This window comes from Camellia sinensis, chromosome 13, assembly GCF_055761805.1.
Source record: "Camellia sinensis isolate YWXY chromosome 13, ASM5576180v1, whole genome shotgun sequence".
In the NCBI taxonomy this organism is placed as follows: Eukaryota; Viridiplantae; Streptophyta; class Magnoliopsida; order Ericales; family Theaceae; genus Camellia; species Camellia sinensis.
Genome location: NC_138973.1, coordinates 35359299 through 35377208, shown reverse-complemented (window position 1 = coordinate 35377208; position 17910 = coordinate 35359299). Strand labels below are relative to the sequence as shown.

At 37.8% G+C, this 17910-nt stretch overlaps 1 non-coding gene across 4 annotated transcripts; it reads left to right on the top strand.

Annotated features, from left to right (window-relative positions):
• The first annotated feature begins 5325 nt into the window (after window positions 1-5325).
• LOC114294854 (uncharacterized) lies at window positions 5326-10176 on the top strand. Of its 4 annotated transcripts, none has more exons than XR_014348682.1 (6): window positions 5326-5340; window positions 7129-7189; window positions 8436-8661; window positions 8748-8853; window positions 9072-9220; window positions 9757-10176. It is a non-coding gene; the product is annotated as an uncharacterized LOC114294854 (transcript). The 4 variants fall into 4 exon arrangements; XR_014348683.1 differs by having other exon boundaries at window positions 7129-7211; XR_014348680.1 differs by lacking the exon at window positions 5326-5340 and having other exon boundaries at window positions 7031-7211.
• The last annotated feature ends 7734 nt before the right edge of the window (window positions 10177-17910 follow it).

The window sequence follows — 17910 nt, the reverse complement described above, 5'->3', positions numbered from 1 at the left end:
TTGCATCAACACACAACCCAAACCCTCTCGTGAGGCATCACAATAAACCGCATAACCCAACCCTCTCTCCGGAATAATCAACACCGGAGCGGTGGTCAATCTAACTTTCAGCTCTTGGAACGACTTTTCACAAGTCTCACTCCACACAAACTTGACTCCCTTCCGAGTCAGTCTAGTCAACGGTGACGCTAACCTGGAGAAATCTTTCACAAACCGACGGTAATACCCAGCCAATCCCAGAAAACTGCGGATCTCAAACACACTCTTAGGCTGTGCCCAATCTTGCACTGCCTCAACCTTGGATGTATCAACAGACACCCCTTCCCCGGATACCACGTGGCCTAAGAATTTGACTTCCCCCAGCCAGAACTCACACTTCCCAAACTTGGCATACAGCCTATGGGCTCTAAGTAACTCAAGCACCACTCTCAAGTGTGCCTCGTGCTCCTCCTCAGAAGACGAATAGATAAGGATATCGTCCACGAAAACAACCACAAATCGGTCTAAGAACTCCCGGAAAATCCGGTTCATCAAATCCATAAAGACTGCCGGTGCATTGGTAAGTCCGAATGGCATCACCAAAAACTCATAATGGCCATACCGCGTACGGAATGCCGTCTTAGGAATATCTTCCTCCCTGACCCTCAACTGATGGTAACCCGATCTCAAGTCTATCTTAGAGAAACAACGGGAACCCTTCAACTGGTCAAACAAATCATCTATATGGGGCATAGGGTACTTATTTTTAACCGTAGCCCGATTCAACTTCCGGTAGTCTATACACAATCTCAAGGCACCATCTTTCTTTTTAACAAAGAGTGCCGGTGCTCCCCATGGTGAAACACTAGGGCGAACAAAGCCCTTATCGAGCAATTCCTGGAGTTGAACTTTCAACTCAACCAACTCTGCTGGAGCAAAACGGTAAGGTGCCATAGAAATCGGCGCCGTGCCAGGCACTAAATCAATAGAGAACTCTATCTCTCGGTGAGGTGGCAAACTAACAAGATCTTCGGGAAAGACATCCGAATACTCACAAACCACCCTCGGTAATACATGCTGGGTCTCACCACTCTCACCACTCTCAAAGCTAGCAAGTAGACTACTAAGTTCACTTCGCCCTCGCGAATCATACCCCGGTGGCAAAACACTACCAACCTGGTCTCCCAAGAAATGGAACCACTCCCCGCTCAAGGTACATAATGTAACCCTCTGGCGGTAGCAATCAATAACAGCCCGGTATGACGATAACCAGTCCATACCCAAAATAACATCAAAACCCTTCATGGGCATGACAACAAACGGAAAAGGAAGCCTATAGTCGGCGACCTCTATATCACATCCTCTAACACCCTGTTTCAGGATCAACTCACCACCCAAAGGCGATACCACACAAATAGGAGATGCTAACTGTGCTAACTCCAATTCCAAAACAGATGCAAATGCAGCATATACAAAAGAATGAGATGCACCCGTGTCTATCAACACATTAGCAACTGAGTTGCAAAACAGAAAAGTACCTCTCACTACTGATGGAGCCGGTACTAAATCCTGCGCGGTAACAGCATACACGCGCCCCGTAGGCCCCTGGTCTACCTGCTCACCTCTCGGAGCAAAAGACTGCTGCACAGACTGGGATAACGAAGCTCCCGGATTGGCCCTCGAGGCCTGCACAGACTGAGCTGGCTGAAAACCCTGCATCTGCCTAGAACCAGACGCTCCCGAAGTGGCACTCAACTGTGGGCAAAACCTCTTCATGTGCCCAGGTTGTCCACACTGATAACAAGTCAAGAGCTGCCCCCTGCCCAAACTCTGACTCTGTGGTCTAGCTGAAGAAGAAGCAGCTTTCTGACCCCCACCCTTCTGCGGGCAAACAGATACCTTGTGACCCAGCTGGCCACACTTGTAACAGGTGAAATCCCCCTGACCACCTCTCCCGGAGCCTGCACTCGGCACTGGGAAGGTCGATCTAGCAACACCACCCTGCGACTGCTGAGGGTTATAACCCTTCTGTCTCCTGCCATCACTCTGACTATCCTGGCTCCTCTTGGAGCCTCTCTGACCCTCATCCTCCTCCTGCATCATAAGCTCCATATGAGCTGCAGCGTCCACTAGGTGTCTATACTCTCGAATATAAGACCCACCAATTCTCAACTTGAGGCCCCGCCTCAACTTCCGCTCAAACTCATAGCAACGGCGTTCCTCAGACGCCACCAGTTCAGGTGCAAACCTAGACAGACTGGTAAAAGTAGCCTCAAACTCGGCCACTGACAAGCCCTGCTGATTAAGCCGGCTAAACTGATCCCTCAGCTTCTCCCTAGCTGCTGCTGATAAAAACCTCTCCTGAAAAGCATTCACAAACGCCTCCCAAGTACCACCAACACGAGCTTTCTCGTACTTCCACCATTGACCCGCATCTCCCTTCAGTTGGAAGGATGCCAAGGTCACTTTCAGTGCTCCGTCCTCGATGCCAAGCATCTCAAACGTCTTCGTTGTCTGTTCGAGCCATTCATCTGCCTTAAGCGGCTCTTTAGGATCCCCGATAAACTCGTCCGGATTACACCGAAAGAACTCCCTCTTCAAGAAGGAAGGCCCTGTCTCAGCTGCCTGATTCCCAGCTCTAAGAATACCCAAAGCTCCCGCTATCTCTCTGGCCAAGGCACCCATAGCCTGCTGACCTATTGGCTCGGCCACATTGGCCTGCCCAACTCCCTCCTGCACTGCCGGAATCTCACCCTGTAACGGTACTTCCTGCCTCGCAGGTCTACCACGCCTAGCACCTCTTCCTCGTCCTGACATCCTAATAAAGGCAACACAGAACATTAGCACATTCATAAATGTGCCGAAACTAAACACTCACGTCCTAATGCATGGACAATTGTAATTCACTCCACATAAGCACATAAACACATAAGCACTTACGAATTTCATTTCCGGATAATGATAGTCCCGAGGCGTTACTAAAGTTCCGGTTAGAAACAGCATTGATCAAGTGCTTTTCCAACAAGACTCCCAGAAACTCAAGGATCCAATCAATATCCCAGAAATTAAATCCCATACCCACATAGTCACATAAACATGTTATCACGTAAGCATATAACATTACACTAAGTCTCTATCAAACGAGACGAACCCAATGTGATACTAATCACTTCCCACGTACCCAAAGTATTCGAACCCGGTACGCTCTGATACCAAGTTGTAACGCCCTCAAAATAATAACATTAAACTAACCACATTCCTTTATTTCATTGAGTTTCATTACATAAGTATTACATGTTAACATCAAAACAAAATGCCCTACGGGCTTACAGCTTTCCAAGTTAACACTTGGTTTCAACAAAAGAGTACTAACTCGTTTACACATTAAGCCCTTGGCTTGAAGTTACATGTAATACATCAAAAGTAAAACAACTACACTATGTCCGCCTCTAGCCTCCCAAGCTATGTCCTTGGAGGTGGCATGCTTCCTGCACCTGAAAATGATATTCCCATAAAGGGTGAGCCACAGCCCAGTAGAAATGCACTAAACCAACCATGGACAATGACTAAAACATTAGCAATTGATAGTTGGTCAAAACTGATACAATCACATAAATAACATATTTATGTCAACGACTTACAAGTCCCAATTACTTTTCATTTTCCCTTTAACAACAGATAAGCATACTAGCTCTATCATCGTTTCCACAGATATGTATAAAAACTATATCTCACATTCAGATAAGCATAAAAACTATATCCACATTCTCAACAGATATGTATAACAACAATATCCTCAGATAAGCATATAAGCTGTATCCACATTCTACAACAGATATGTATATCAACAATATCCACAGATAAGCATACAAGCTGTATCCACACTTCACAAAGATAAGCATATGAGCTCTATCTTCACTTCTCTAGACAAGCATATGAGCTGTGTCTACGGAGTTCATCCCCTATCTCCTCCCAATACCTATCCGGTTTAGAGGTACATCCCCTATCTTCCCCTAAACCGCGGAGTACATCCCCTATCTCCTCCTCTACACATAACGTATATAAACACATTGGTTCTATATACAATCACACAATACACACAATTAATGTATTCTATCAACCGTCAAGTTCCATGACACATTCCATTGATTAGTTTCCGTTTACCTAATCATCATGCATTGTCTACAACAATCTCGACTATCTTCCACCGATAGCCCAAAGCAGTTATTTCTAAAACAGAAAATCAATGCACAAATGGATATTCAATCAACATTTCATTTCCTCATTTCTCACCAATTAATTATCCCAATTAATTAAACAATGTAATTAGGCCATTTTCCATAATTACCATTTCAACCCTTAGGTCCCATTTTCATCAATGATTCAACAATCATTCCATTTTTCTATGCCAAACATGCATCTAGGTTTATTATGAATAAAACCCCAACTTTTGTAAAATTACACAAAAGCCCCAAACTTTCACAAAATTACCAAACCAAGCCCCACATCTCAAAATACCAAAATTTAAAGACAAAACCCATAGAGAGGAGTAGGATATCCCTACCTCAAATTCGAAGTCCCAAAGGAGAAGACGACAAAACCCAACGTGCTCCAAAACCCGTGATTTTCAGATTAAAATGAAGCCCTCGACGATCAACAACTTTTTTGTAAAGGCCAAAGGTGAGTAAATCACTCCTACTAGATCAAAACCTAGAGAGAAGGTAGAGTCTAGAGTGAGAGGCTCAACAATGGTGATTTTGGAAAAGTAAGAGAGAGAAGAGAAAGTGAAAAAGTGATTTAAAGAGTCACAAATTCGGGACTTTAACCCAGGTCTCCGCTCGAGCGTAAAACACCCCGCTCGAGCGTCCACTCACAGACTTCCGCTCGAGCGGCCAACTACCCGCTCGAGCGCAGAATGCACTCGCCCAGCACTTTTACAGAACCAGGCCTCCGCTCGAGCTCCCAACCCTACGCTCGAGCGGCACTCAGACAACCCCGCTCGAGCGGCCAATACCACGCTCGAGCGTACAACGCTGCACAGGAAAATACTGAATGGGTGTAATCTACGCTCGAGCGCCAACACCTCCGCTCGAGCGTACAGGCCAAAAATCTGGGCAACTAGTTTTGGTTTCTAAACTCAACCAACCTGTAACAAACCCGCTCAACACATCCTATAACTCAAATACGAAGTAAAAGGATGTAAACAAAATAATAAACAACTACCAACATCCACGGACACATGTCCAGATCACGGTATAACAAGGGTAAACCCGGGATCGCTATACCGCCCCTCGCTGCTGTGCCGATCTAGCCTCTCCTTCCCTTGCCGATCTCATCTCCTCTTCTCACCGCCACTGATCTGTTAGTCTCTCTCTCTCTCGTTGCTCTTTTCTCTCGATGCTCTCTCTTTCTCTCTTTTTTTTTGCTACTCTGTGTTCTGTATACATTATATTGTTATACATATATAATATATATATATATCCTACTCTATTTTATTTATAATTAGATTCTGAATATAATTAGATTCTGAATATGAACCTTGTAATTTGATTAAGATATGAACCTTGTAATTTGATATTTTATAAAAAAACAAATTTCTTCTTGGACAATATGAACCTTGTAATTTGATTAAGATACTGTGAAAGTAAATTAAAGTATTGTTTCTGGAGGGGAAAGATTTAGGTTTAATTTCTCCATCCTAATTCTTTCTTTAGTTACTTTTTTGTTTACTTTCTGATTGTAATTTGAATCGAAGTTTTGGTAATGACTGAACATTTAAGATTTGTATGATTATGAACCACATGAGAAGAAAAAGGCCTTTGCTGTTCAAGTAGTTATTTGAATTGCATGAAATATGATGCATTCCATTTAGCCCAATATTGAAGTTATTGACACAGTCATGATTTTCTTTTTTATTATAAATTGGGATGTAAGATTTTGAGATTAAGTAATTATCTTTTTAGTAATAAAATTCAGAGAAATATATAAAATATTATTCTTGTTTTCTTTGTGTTTTTCGTTCATTTCATACGCATCTCTACATCAGTTATAGAGTGCCTAATTTGTCATGAATTGCATTTGAAACTTAGGGATATAAGAGGCTAAGTGGAAAATAGTACAAGCTTGGATCATATAATCCCAAGGAGATGGATGGACACCAATATATATAGATATAGATATAGAGACAAACATATCAAAGGGGGTTGGGGAACAAGATTGTGTTTTTTTTTTTTTTTTTTTTTTGTCGAAGAAACATACTGTGAATTATTAATTGAGCCCAGTTTTGTTGTGCAACATAGCCAATCAGATTTGATATTGTAATGCTGAGTTCTTTGGAGTTTTCAGAACCTCATTGACATCACAAAAATTCAAATTTTTACTTATTGCATATTCCTCTATTTTCTTGACAACAATTCAACTAGGAAATTTAGTTTTGTAATAATAATACTTTTGAACTTTGTAGAATCATTCATCATTTTCTTTTTCAAATTTATGAGGCCCACATATCTAATCATGTTTTCTTGCCCTAATTCAAAACTTCTTTACAATTTATGAGGCCCACATATGAACCTTGTAACAAATCCTACTCTGTGTTCATATTGAATATTTTATTTATAATTAGATTCTGAATATAACTCAATAGTTGATTTGTTGTTCAGATTGTTGAATATAACTCAATGTATATATAATATACATCATGTGCCATTATTATTTTTTTTAATGATTTGTTGAATATAACTCAATAGTTGAATATAACTCAATGTATACACACAGATTCAAGTGCCATTATTTTTTTTTTTTTAATGATTTGTTGAATATAACTCAGTAGTTGAATATAACTCAATGTATACACACAGATTCATGTGCCATTATTTTTTTTTTTAATGATTTGTTGAATATAACTCAATAGTTAAATATAACTCAATGTATACACATAGATTCATGTGCCATTATTTTTTATTTTTAATGATTTGTTGAATATAACTCAATGTATAATATACATCATGTGCCATTATTTTTTTTTTAACGATTTGTTGTATCCTATCTTTCTTCAATGTAAGTACCTTCCTTCAAATAGAAATTTAATCTGTAATTTTGTATCCTATCTTTCCCTCTTTTAAAAATTAATTTTTGGCCTTTTCTTTGCAGAAGAGACATAAGTTTGAATCACACTATTAGATCCTTCTATAGCGATCTTATTTCTTTACTGGTAAATCTTTCCATATGAAGAAGTAAGTATTGTAATGGTTCCAGTTGAGATAATAGTAGGTGCTTATATGATATGGATAATAAATTTCGATTATTCTATTTCTGTGAAGCATTACTATCCAATTATAGTTTACTCTATGGAAAATGACACTAGTAAACAAATGCCTCATTTGAATGTACAAGATATCATAATCCAAACCACCTTAGTAACGACTGCTCCCCCTATAGTAAGCAGTGGCAGCCCAATACTATCGGGGCCTTGGGTGAAATCTCAAATAGGACTCTTATATATATATATATATATATATATAATATTTATTAATTTATTACATTGTAATTTTTTATTCTATCATTCATTTTCCTTGCATATCTATTTTAGTAATTAAGTGGTGTTTACTGTTTTCACCATAGGGATCTTTCGACGAGGAACAATTTTTTTTTTATTGGGCTTTTATGTAAGAATTTGTTTTCCTTTTTCATTGGGCCTTTTGGATAAGAAGTGTTTTATTAAATTTTTATTATTGGGGCTCATGAACAAGAAGAACTTTTACTTTGTAGCTTTAGAAGATTACCTTACTCACCTAAGGGACGTGCTGACACTAGAAGTTAACAAATGATCTAACCTCCAGGTCCCTTGAGAGACTCAAATTTGAGGTCTTGAATCTTATCTTTTAAGTTTTTACCACTCGGCTAATTCCTTTGAGTAACTGAAGGTAGACTTATGTGATGATAAACAAAATGTTGTGGTTTGCCCTGCTCATCACTCATGCCTGCTCTCGTGTTTCGATTTCTTGTGTTGTGTTCATTTATGGCCCACAATCTAACTTGTTTATGTTTTCTTATGCCTTGAAAACAATGTAAGAAAGTCCCATGTCACATGGTAAAAAAATAATGTGCAATATATAACCATGAGGGTCTTCTCACCTCAAATAGATAGCTTTTGGGGTTGAGTTCTATCTAAGACAATGTAGCATGGTATCAGAGCTAAAATATTGCGGGATGGGTTGGATGCTTTGGCAAGCCATATGCCATTGCCAATTCCACCATACCATCTTTGTTTAAAGAAGGTTTTATTTCTTTTTGTTCTTCTTTTATGGAATTTATCATGCATTTCAGCAAAGTGAAAACTAGCGAGGTTGCACCAAATTTGCCTTTAGAAGCTATTAAACACTTCCTATTAAATTTCTACTGCATTTGATGTTTTTCATCGTTGTCATCGTTGTTTGTGTGAAATTTTTTTTTGACAGGGTGTAGAACAAAATCTAGACAAAAATTGCACAGGTTCTCTTTATTATCCAAAACAAGTACGATTTCTAATGTGCTTCTTTTTGTTCCTTGACTCAACTTAAAAACACAACTTTGCTTGGCATGGTTTTGACATGATTTTTTTGGCAGCGTTTCTGTTTGCAGTATGCGTTAAAATACATCAGGACACCATTTTTCATCTTAAACTCAGCATATGATGTGTACCATGTAAGATAAATTAAAGTCCTATGACATATATTTTTTCAGTGCTTCTGAGGTAATAGTGAAAAATGAGTACTACTTTCTTATCACAGTTCCATCACATATTGGTGCCACCTTCTGCTGATTTGAGTGGGCATTGGAATCATTGTAGGCTTAATCCAGTGGCATGTAATACAAACCAGACAAATATCTTGCAAGGTTATTTTTTGTCCTTACATTCTTAAATTTCAATTGCTTTCGATATTCTTTTCTAAAATTTCTTTTTTCTTTTCATTTTTATTTTTAATGATGATTATCTTCAATTTAGAGAGCATACCTCTCATATTAAATATAAAACTTTCATAAATTTTGCATGTAATTTTTAACATGTGTTATCCTTTATGATAGACATGTTTATTAAAATTTCTATTCTTCAGGGTTCCGGAAAGATATGCTTGCAGCTTTGAGTTTATTTTTTAAATACTCAAAAAGAGGAGGGATGTTCATAAACTCATGTTTTGCGCATTGCCAAAGTGAGTCACAAGGTACATGGCTAACATCAGACTCCCCTAGAGTGCACAATAAGGTTTACAAACTAGCCCCTTTCCTTGGTGGATATGATAGCTTTAATAAGTTGATGTCATTTTCTAGTCGTGCTTTTCTCCTCTTTTGTATTTGTCCATTTATGAAGCACCAATGACAAGTAAATACACTTATGAAATGAATGCTCAGCTCTCAAAGTCTGATCTAAAGTTACATATCCAAAAAAAATTGTAAAACTAGATTGGTATGCGTCATAGTCATGTCAAATATTCTACAACCCATGCATAGAATGATTCAATCCTGTGTGTGTACAAATTTAATTAGAAATCATAATCTATGACTGATATAATGTAATAAGTTGACAAAGCATGCCATGGTGTGGTGCTATAGTTCATGACTGAATATTACTTGTTCTATTAGCATAGAATATCTAAGGTTGCCATTTTAATGATGTGATTAGTCCCTGCAAAAATGTATGCACCATTGACTATTATTAATATCACTGATTTCATCTATAATAATGAGATTTAAATCTAATGAAGTTTTCATAGTGAGTAACAACCAGTCAATTTCTTACAGACCATTGCAGAAGCAGTAGGCGATTGGTACTTGGGAAGAAGGGTGACCAAGGAAATTGACTGTGCATATCCTTGTGATTCTACCTGCCATAACTTGATAGGCTGAAACCGTAAGGTTCAGTTCAGGTATTACCTTTTGATAAACGATTCAAGCTTGCTAATGATTCTCAAAAATACATTTGGAGTGCATGGACCTTGATTTTATTCATCTAATGCACAATTTTTTGAGTATATTTAAGGTCCGATCAAGGATTTAATTATTAGGTGAAAAATATGAGCAGTTCTTTTTGCGAGAATTGCTCTCTTCTCTTTCTTACAAAAAGGATACAGAGTATTTACAGATAGTTGATGAGAATCATGTTAGTATATAATGGTGTATACCATTTGTACATTTAATCAAACATAGTTCTTCTTGAGAGAATTGCTAAGTCCAAAAATGCACTTTTCTGCACTTTTTCACACTTAAGCTTGAAAATAGGCCTTCGGGGGCCAAAATCGTGCAACAGCCACGAGACGGCCAAGGGAACACCTCAAACACCTCAGGACGGACCAATGTGAGTTGTGAAAACTTACGGAACTAGTATGGGACTCCCGGTTTGAAAACTAAGTCCAAATATGCACTTTTCCACACTTAAGCTTGAAAATAGGCCTTCGGAGGCTAAAATCGTGCAACAGCTACGAGACAGCCCGGGAAACACCTCAAACACCTCGGCAGAGACCAATGTGAGTTGTGGAGACTAACGGAACTAGCACGGGACTCCCGGTTTGAAAACTCAGTCCAAAAATGCACTTTTCCACACTTAAGCTTAAAAATAGGCCTTCGGGGGCCAAAATTGTGCAACAGCCACGAGACGGCCGAGGGAACACCTCAAACACCTCGGGACAGACCAATGTGAGTTGTGAAAACTTACGGAACTAGCACGGGACTCCCGATTTGAAAACTAAGTCAAAAAATGTACTTTTTCACACTTAAGCTTAAAAATAGGCCTTCGAGGGCCAAAATCGTGCAACAGCCACGAGACGGCCTGGGGAACACCTCAAACACCTCGGGATGGACCAATGTGAGTTGTGGAAACTTACGGAACTAGCACGGGACTCTCGATTTCAAAACTAAGTCCAAATATGCACTTTTCCACACTTAAGCTTGAAAATAGGCCTTCGGGGGCCAAAATCGTGCAATAGCCATGAGACGGCCCGGGGAACACCTCAAACACCTCGGAAGGGACCAATGTGAGTTGTGAAAACTAACAGAAGTAGCACGGAACTCCTGGTTTGAAAACTAAGTCAAAAAATGCACTTTTTCACACTTAAGCTTGATAATAGGCCGTCGGGGGCCAAAATCATGCAACAGCCACAAGACGGCCCGGGAAACATCTCAAACACTTCAGGACGGACCAATGTGAGTTGTAGAAACTTACAGAATTAGCACAGGACTCCCAGTTTGAAAACTAAGTCAAAAAATGCACTTTTCCACACTTAAGCTTGAAAATAGGCCTTCGGGGGCTAAAATCATGCAACAGCCACGAGATGGCCCGGGAAACACCTCAAGCACCTCGGGGCGGACCAATGTGAGTTGTGAAAACTTACGGAACTAGTACGAGACTCCCGGTTTGAAAACTAAGTCCAAATATGCACTTTTCCACATTTAAGCTTGAAAATTGGCATTCGGAGGCTAAAATCATGCAACAGCCACGAGACCGCCTGGGGAACACCTCAAACACCTCGGGAGGGACCAATGTGAGTTGTGGAAACTAACGGAACTAGCACGGGACTCCCGGTTTGAAAACTAAGTCAAAAAATGCACTTTTCCACACTTAAGCTTAAAAATAGGCCTTCGGGGGCCAAAATCGTGCAACAGCCATGAGACGGCCCGGGGAACACCTCAAACACCTCGGGACAGACCAATGTGAGTTGTGGAAACTTACGGAACTAGCACGGGACTCCCGGTTTGAAAACTAAGTCAAAAAATGCACTTTTTCACACTTAAGCTTAAAAATAGGCCTTCTGGGGCCAAAATCGTGCAACAGCCACGAGACGGCCTGGGGAACACCTCAAACACCTCGGGACGGACCAATGTGAGTTGTGGAAACTTACGAAACTAGCACGAGACTCCCGGTTTGAAAACTAAGTCCAAATATGCACTTTTCCACACTTAAGCTTGAAAATAGGCCTTCGGGCGCCAAAATCGTGCAACAGCCACGAGACGGCCTGGGGAACACCTCAAACACCTCGGGAGGGACCAATGTGAGTTGTGGAAACTAACGGAACTAGCACGGGACTCCTGGTTTGAAAACTAAATCCAAAAATGCATGTTAAATTGTATATGTTATGGATAAGATAATAATTGTTTAACTGACATTTTTTTTTTTGTGTTTCATTTTTGCAGATTCGAGATTTGATATGGACGTGTTTGGTAATTTGGAGGGCCGATGGTAGCTCATTTTTTTTTTTTGTTCATTTTACCTTACATGTATTTTGGTTGTGTTGTAAATAAATATTTTTGTTAGTATTACGGGGCATGTTTGGTAATCCGCCCTTGATATTTTATTTTTGTTGATATTAGTAGACATGTTTTTTTGTTGGATATTAGGAGATGTGTTTGGTAATCTGCATACGGTTGATATTATATTTTTGTGGATATTAGTAGGCGTTTTTTGTGGATATTAGGAGACATGTTTGTAATCTGCATGCAGTTCATATTGTATTTTTGTGGATAGTGCTAAAATTCGATTGTGATGTTAATGAAAATGAACAGATTTTTGTATTGATTTGTAATAGATATTTTATTGAACAGGTTATTGAAATGCACAGGGAATTGTTACTGAAAAAAAAATTCGGAAGAAAATAGTACTCATTTTCAAAATTTTTAATTTTTATTAGTGACGAAATAAAAAATGTCGCTATTAGTTTTCAAAAAATATGATGAATAATTTTGTCACTTATGAGTATGAAACAAATAATTTCGTCACATTTGCTAAATATTTCGTCGCTAAATTGAAATATTTGGTGACAAAATATTTTTTGTCATTAAATAATTTTTCTTTTTTGCTCATTTTAGTGACGAATTTTTTTGTCACCTTAATCCATATCATTGGTGAGGAAAACTTTTGTCACTAAAATATATTTGGTGATGAAATATTTCGTCGCAAAAAATAATTAAAATAAAATATTATTTAGTTTTGGTGACGAAATTGGTGTTTTAGAGGACGAAAAATTCAACATTTGGAGACGAAACATTTCGTCACCAAAAATGAAAAATAGGTGACGAAACTGTTTTTCATCACCAGGTACTTTTTGTGACGACGTATAGGCCACGAACGTGGTGACAAATTTTTTTCGTCACAGATCACTTTAGTGACGAAATTTTGTTGTTTGGAGACAAAATCAATCTGTCACCAAAGGCCTTTTTTGTTGTAGTGTGGAATAATTCGTCGAAACCCGTGTTTTAGCCTACATGCGAGTAGCAAACTTCAATCCATTTTCGAAACAAATAGATATGCGATGCTTTGTTCCAACTTAGGCAATCCAGTCTATACTTGTTTTGCTGTACGCATCACATAGTAATTCTAGGCTAATAAACCGGAATAAGAGCACATGTGTTTTCAAAAACTTGATATCGTGGTTAGTAGAGGCCGATCTTTGATCGGGTGAGCGGGGGTGCTCACGAAGTGACCATCCCCAATCGTACCCAAGTTCCCGAGCCGAGGTAACTTTGGTGATGACGGACACGTGGCCTTAGGCACGAGTCAGGGTTTCCTAAATTCCCCCAAAATAAAATATTTAGGTGGCGACTCTGTATCTGGCAAAGCAATCCATGTTTGGCACTTCTTTCTAAAAATCAGTTTTTCAAAACGATTTGTCGGATTTGGACTCTTTCATGATTCATCGGTCTTGCATTGCACTCTGCGAGATTAGATACAGGACCATGACATTGAGTCCGAACTATAGTGAGCCCAAATGAACAAAACGGGATTCCCTCCCGGGACATTCGGGGACGTCTACAGTTTCTAGCGACTCTGCTGGGGATTTAGAGAACTTGACTCAAACTCATGATATCTCGTTTTGACTACACTTATGTGTTTCTTTGCATTGTATGTGTATTGGTGCGCTTAGGACACCGTGTTTGCCATCTGCTATTCCTGAACAGTTTGCCGGAGGCTCGCTTTGAGAAGCGTGCCATAAGGCTGACCGGTTACGGGCTCTGCCACGATTGGAACACTAACCCTGATTTTTACTGGGGCACCCTTTTTGACCATTTGACCTAGTGCATATCAAGATCCGTAATGACCATTCCAAGCTAGGACAGGTTGCTTACCCGATTATAGGTTGTTTGAAACCGCTGTGTGCGTAGTGAAACCCTAGCTCCTGACAAAATAGGACAGGGAAACCCTACATAGCAGTCCTCTCCTCATTAAAAGGAGTGAAATCTTTAAACTAGAGTAAAATTCAGCTCAACATCCCCACACCCGAGCACCTTGGTTAAACTAGAGTCACCAAATATAACAGTCCTCTCCTCATTAAAAGGAGTGAAATCTTTAAACCAATCTTTATCATAGCAGACATGCCTATTGGCACCAGAGTCTGCCCACCACCCTTCCACAGATTGAACCATAAAAATATCTGTAATCATAGCCACAAATGGTTCTTCGTACCATTAGCCTGTGGTCGAGACTGTTGTTTTCGAAATTTGCAAGTTCGAGCAATATGCCCACTTTTACTACACACAAAACATGTCACATTTGTCAGATCTCTTGAAGGGGGTTCCTGGCTCCATTTCTTTTGCCTCGGGTAATTTTTATTTTGTGGCCTTCTAGTATTTTTCCAAATTTTCTTAACTGGTTTCAAGTGACTATTTTTATGAAATCGGCATTTAGATAAAGTATTTTCAGAAATTAAATTTACCTTTGCAGTAGAATGCTCTTGTGTTATAAGCGCATCTTGTCATCGTGCTTCCTCCTCCACCCGAATCCGTGTGATTAGAGTCTCCAAGGACGTCTCTTTTTGCTTGTGACACATTGACTTCTGGAACTCCCTCCAAGATGATGGTAGTTTGTCAATAATACCTGCCACAACAAGATTGTCTCCAATTTGTTGCCTTCGAATATAACTTCAGCCACTAGCATCTGAAAATCTTGAACTTGCTCCACCACAAATTTTCTATCTATCATTTGATAGCGGAAAAAATGGCTTGCAGCATATTTTTTAGGGCCTGCCTCTTCAATGTCATATTTATTCTGCAAGGCTTTCCAAATTTTCTTGGCAGTGGTGTAAGTAGTATCATAATAATCATAAAATTGATCTGAAAGACAATTCAAAAGATGATATCAACATTTATACTCATCTGTGTTGTATTTCTCAATTTTTTCAAGATGAGCAGCACACTTTTCGTCGGTCATCTCTTCAGTGGGGACTTTGTTCGGATTTTTCTCGGTCAGGATATGGGCCACCTTGAGGAGACTGAGGTAGAAAAGCACCTTACCTTTCCATCTCTTGAAATAGGCTCCCTTGAACCGGAAGGGCGTGTTGAGATTGCCGGTATTCTCGTTGGGCATCTCCAGTACTGGCTCCATGAATTTTTGCTATTTGAATCTCCTTAAAATTGTTGGTGATAATTACAAATAAAACACTGAAAAATACAAATAATAAAAATTACAATAACTATTGTAAGGACTGAGGCGCGGGAAATTCGCTCTCTTTAAGGAGATTCAAGCCCTCTGAGGTTAGGCAAAGCCTCACACCGGTGCAGCAGAAAATCCTTGACTTGTCCCCCCCAGAATACAACAGCCCGACTAAGTCGTATGGTTCACCAATACTGCACAATTGGTTGAACCCAAAGCTTTAACATATACACCCTTTTTATTTGCCTGATAATCTTACACAAAACATAATAAAGCAACAAACACTTCTTCTCTCCTCCAAGATAAGAAGTTAGATCAATTTATAGAAGATGAAACCTTTTAGGCAAGTGGCTTGGAGGAAAAGACACTAAGTGGATAAGAATAGGAAAAGAAATTGGTGAGCAATTTCCTTGGAAGACTTGAGAAGAAGACTTGAAAGACTTGGAAGACTTGTCATGGAAGACATGTCTTGGAAACTTGGTGGGCAAGTTTTCTTGGAGGAAAAGAAAGGATTAACAAGTTATTTGGAGTCCAATCACATAATATAATCTATAACAAATTATAATATTAAAATATCTACTAATAATATGTGTGGCAATGCAGGAGTATTTATGGTTGCTGTGAAATTTGCTTTTTTTTCTTTTCTATTTGAAGCTTTGATGGCCACTTCAGCACTCTTTCTAGGAAGTAACCATTGTTCTGTTGTGATAATATTGACAGTCCTAAAGTCTTCGTTTGCGCTTAACCTTTGTTGTTTTTGGTGGAAGTCACTGGAGGATGCTTATTTCTTTGTTTGGAGTGTGATGTTGTTGTTTTAGTGGTTCCCTTGGTCTTGTTTGGTGTAATTCATGAGTGTCATTTATATTTTTTTTTTCCTTTTTTTTATTAAAGTTTGATAATTTGTGTCGGTATATAATTTATGAAACTAAAATAACTTAATTAAATTAAAAAAATTAATTATTAAAAAGTTGAGAAAGAATACTTTTATTTCTATTCTCTATTCTTCTAATAGGATTCATGTAAGTCTTAAAAGCAATATTATACAGACCAGTAAATTTGATAATTTTTAATGATAATCGTGATAAAATTATAAGTTTATGATTATTGGATTCACTTAATGTTTTTTTATAAATGATATACAAAAGATTTTTAAAATGAATTATTCAAATTATCGAAATGAAACTGGTGATGAATCTTAGGGGCCTGAACAACTCCCTTTAATCATGAGGAAAATCCAACTCTAAATTTTTTTTTAAAAAAAAAGACAATTTTCCTCTGGTTTTGTGATTAATATTTTAAGTCCGTCTAGGTAATCTGAAACTTTCTCGAAAGCCTTGTTTGGTAAAGGCTAAAATAGCTAATTTTAAGTTAAAATTCACAAAAAGATAAAATAGGTTAAAATAGTCAATAAGACAAAATGTCATATTAAATTTATAATCATTCCATTTTTTCTTTTACAAATATCACATCAAACTACAAAAAAAAGTATTCTATCTTTCTAAATACAAAAAATTTAACTTACTAAAATAATCAAAAATTAAAATAACTTACTAAAATAATTACCTTCCGAACAAGGCAATAGACGCGTAAGTGAAAAAGCTGGACCCATGCCATACCTATCCACTTTTTTTGAAAGAAAAAAGTGAATATATAAAGGGGGGATAGTGGTGAGAAAAGTAGGATGAAAGTAAAAAGGAGTGAAACCAAATAAGTGTCATTGACTAATTAATTTAAAGAATGAAAAATAATATATTATTTTAAAAATAAATTATATATTGTTTTAAATTAAATATAATGTGATTAATTTGATTCTTTTTATGAATCATCTTCTTTATTTTCAAAAATACAAGATCGAACATTGTTTATTTGTTTGTGAATAGGTAACTGGATATTTATTTTGTTAGGTCATGAACAAATATGTAAAAATGAAATAGTAATCACCTTTGTGAGTTTTGTTCTAGTTTTTGGAAGAGAGGCTTTTTGGGATATAAGAATGTGCATTCAATTGAATGAGTAAAATATTTTAATAAGGATAATTTAGTATTATTTGGAAGGAGAAATTTTTTTTTAAAGATTTTAGACTTTATAAGCGGGGTTTCAAAATAATTGAAGGAGTGCTAATAGCAGTACTCTTTCTGAAATTGATACTTAAACAATTTTGTTTTGATATAAAACATCTTTGAGAGTTAGCTAAAAAAAATTAATTTATTGGTTAAAAATAAGTTTTCAAAAAATTAATTTATTTGATATATTTTTATTTTTAAGTATTTTTTAATAGTTGTTTAGCGTAAGAAAATTTTACTTACGTTTTTTTTTTTTTGGCACTTTTATAAATTTGCATATAAGGCTATTTTCTTAAAGAAAAAAAAATAGAGGTTATTTGGAATTAGCGATTTTTCATATAAAAAAAAAATCAACTTTAATCACTTATAAAAACTAACAAATTTAAGAATACACACTAAATGAATTAATTTTTGGGGCCCTTTGTTTTAACAGCAATGATTGAGGGCCACAATTTTTGTGGCTCAAATGGCTCA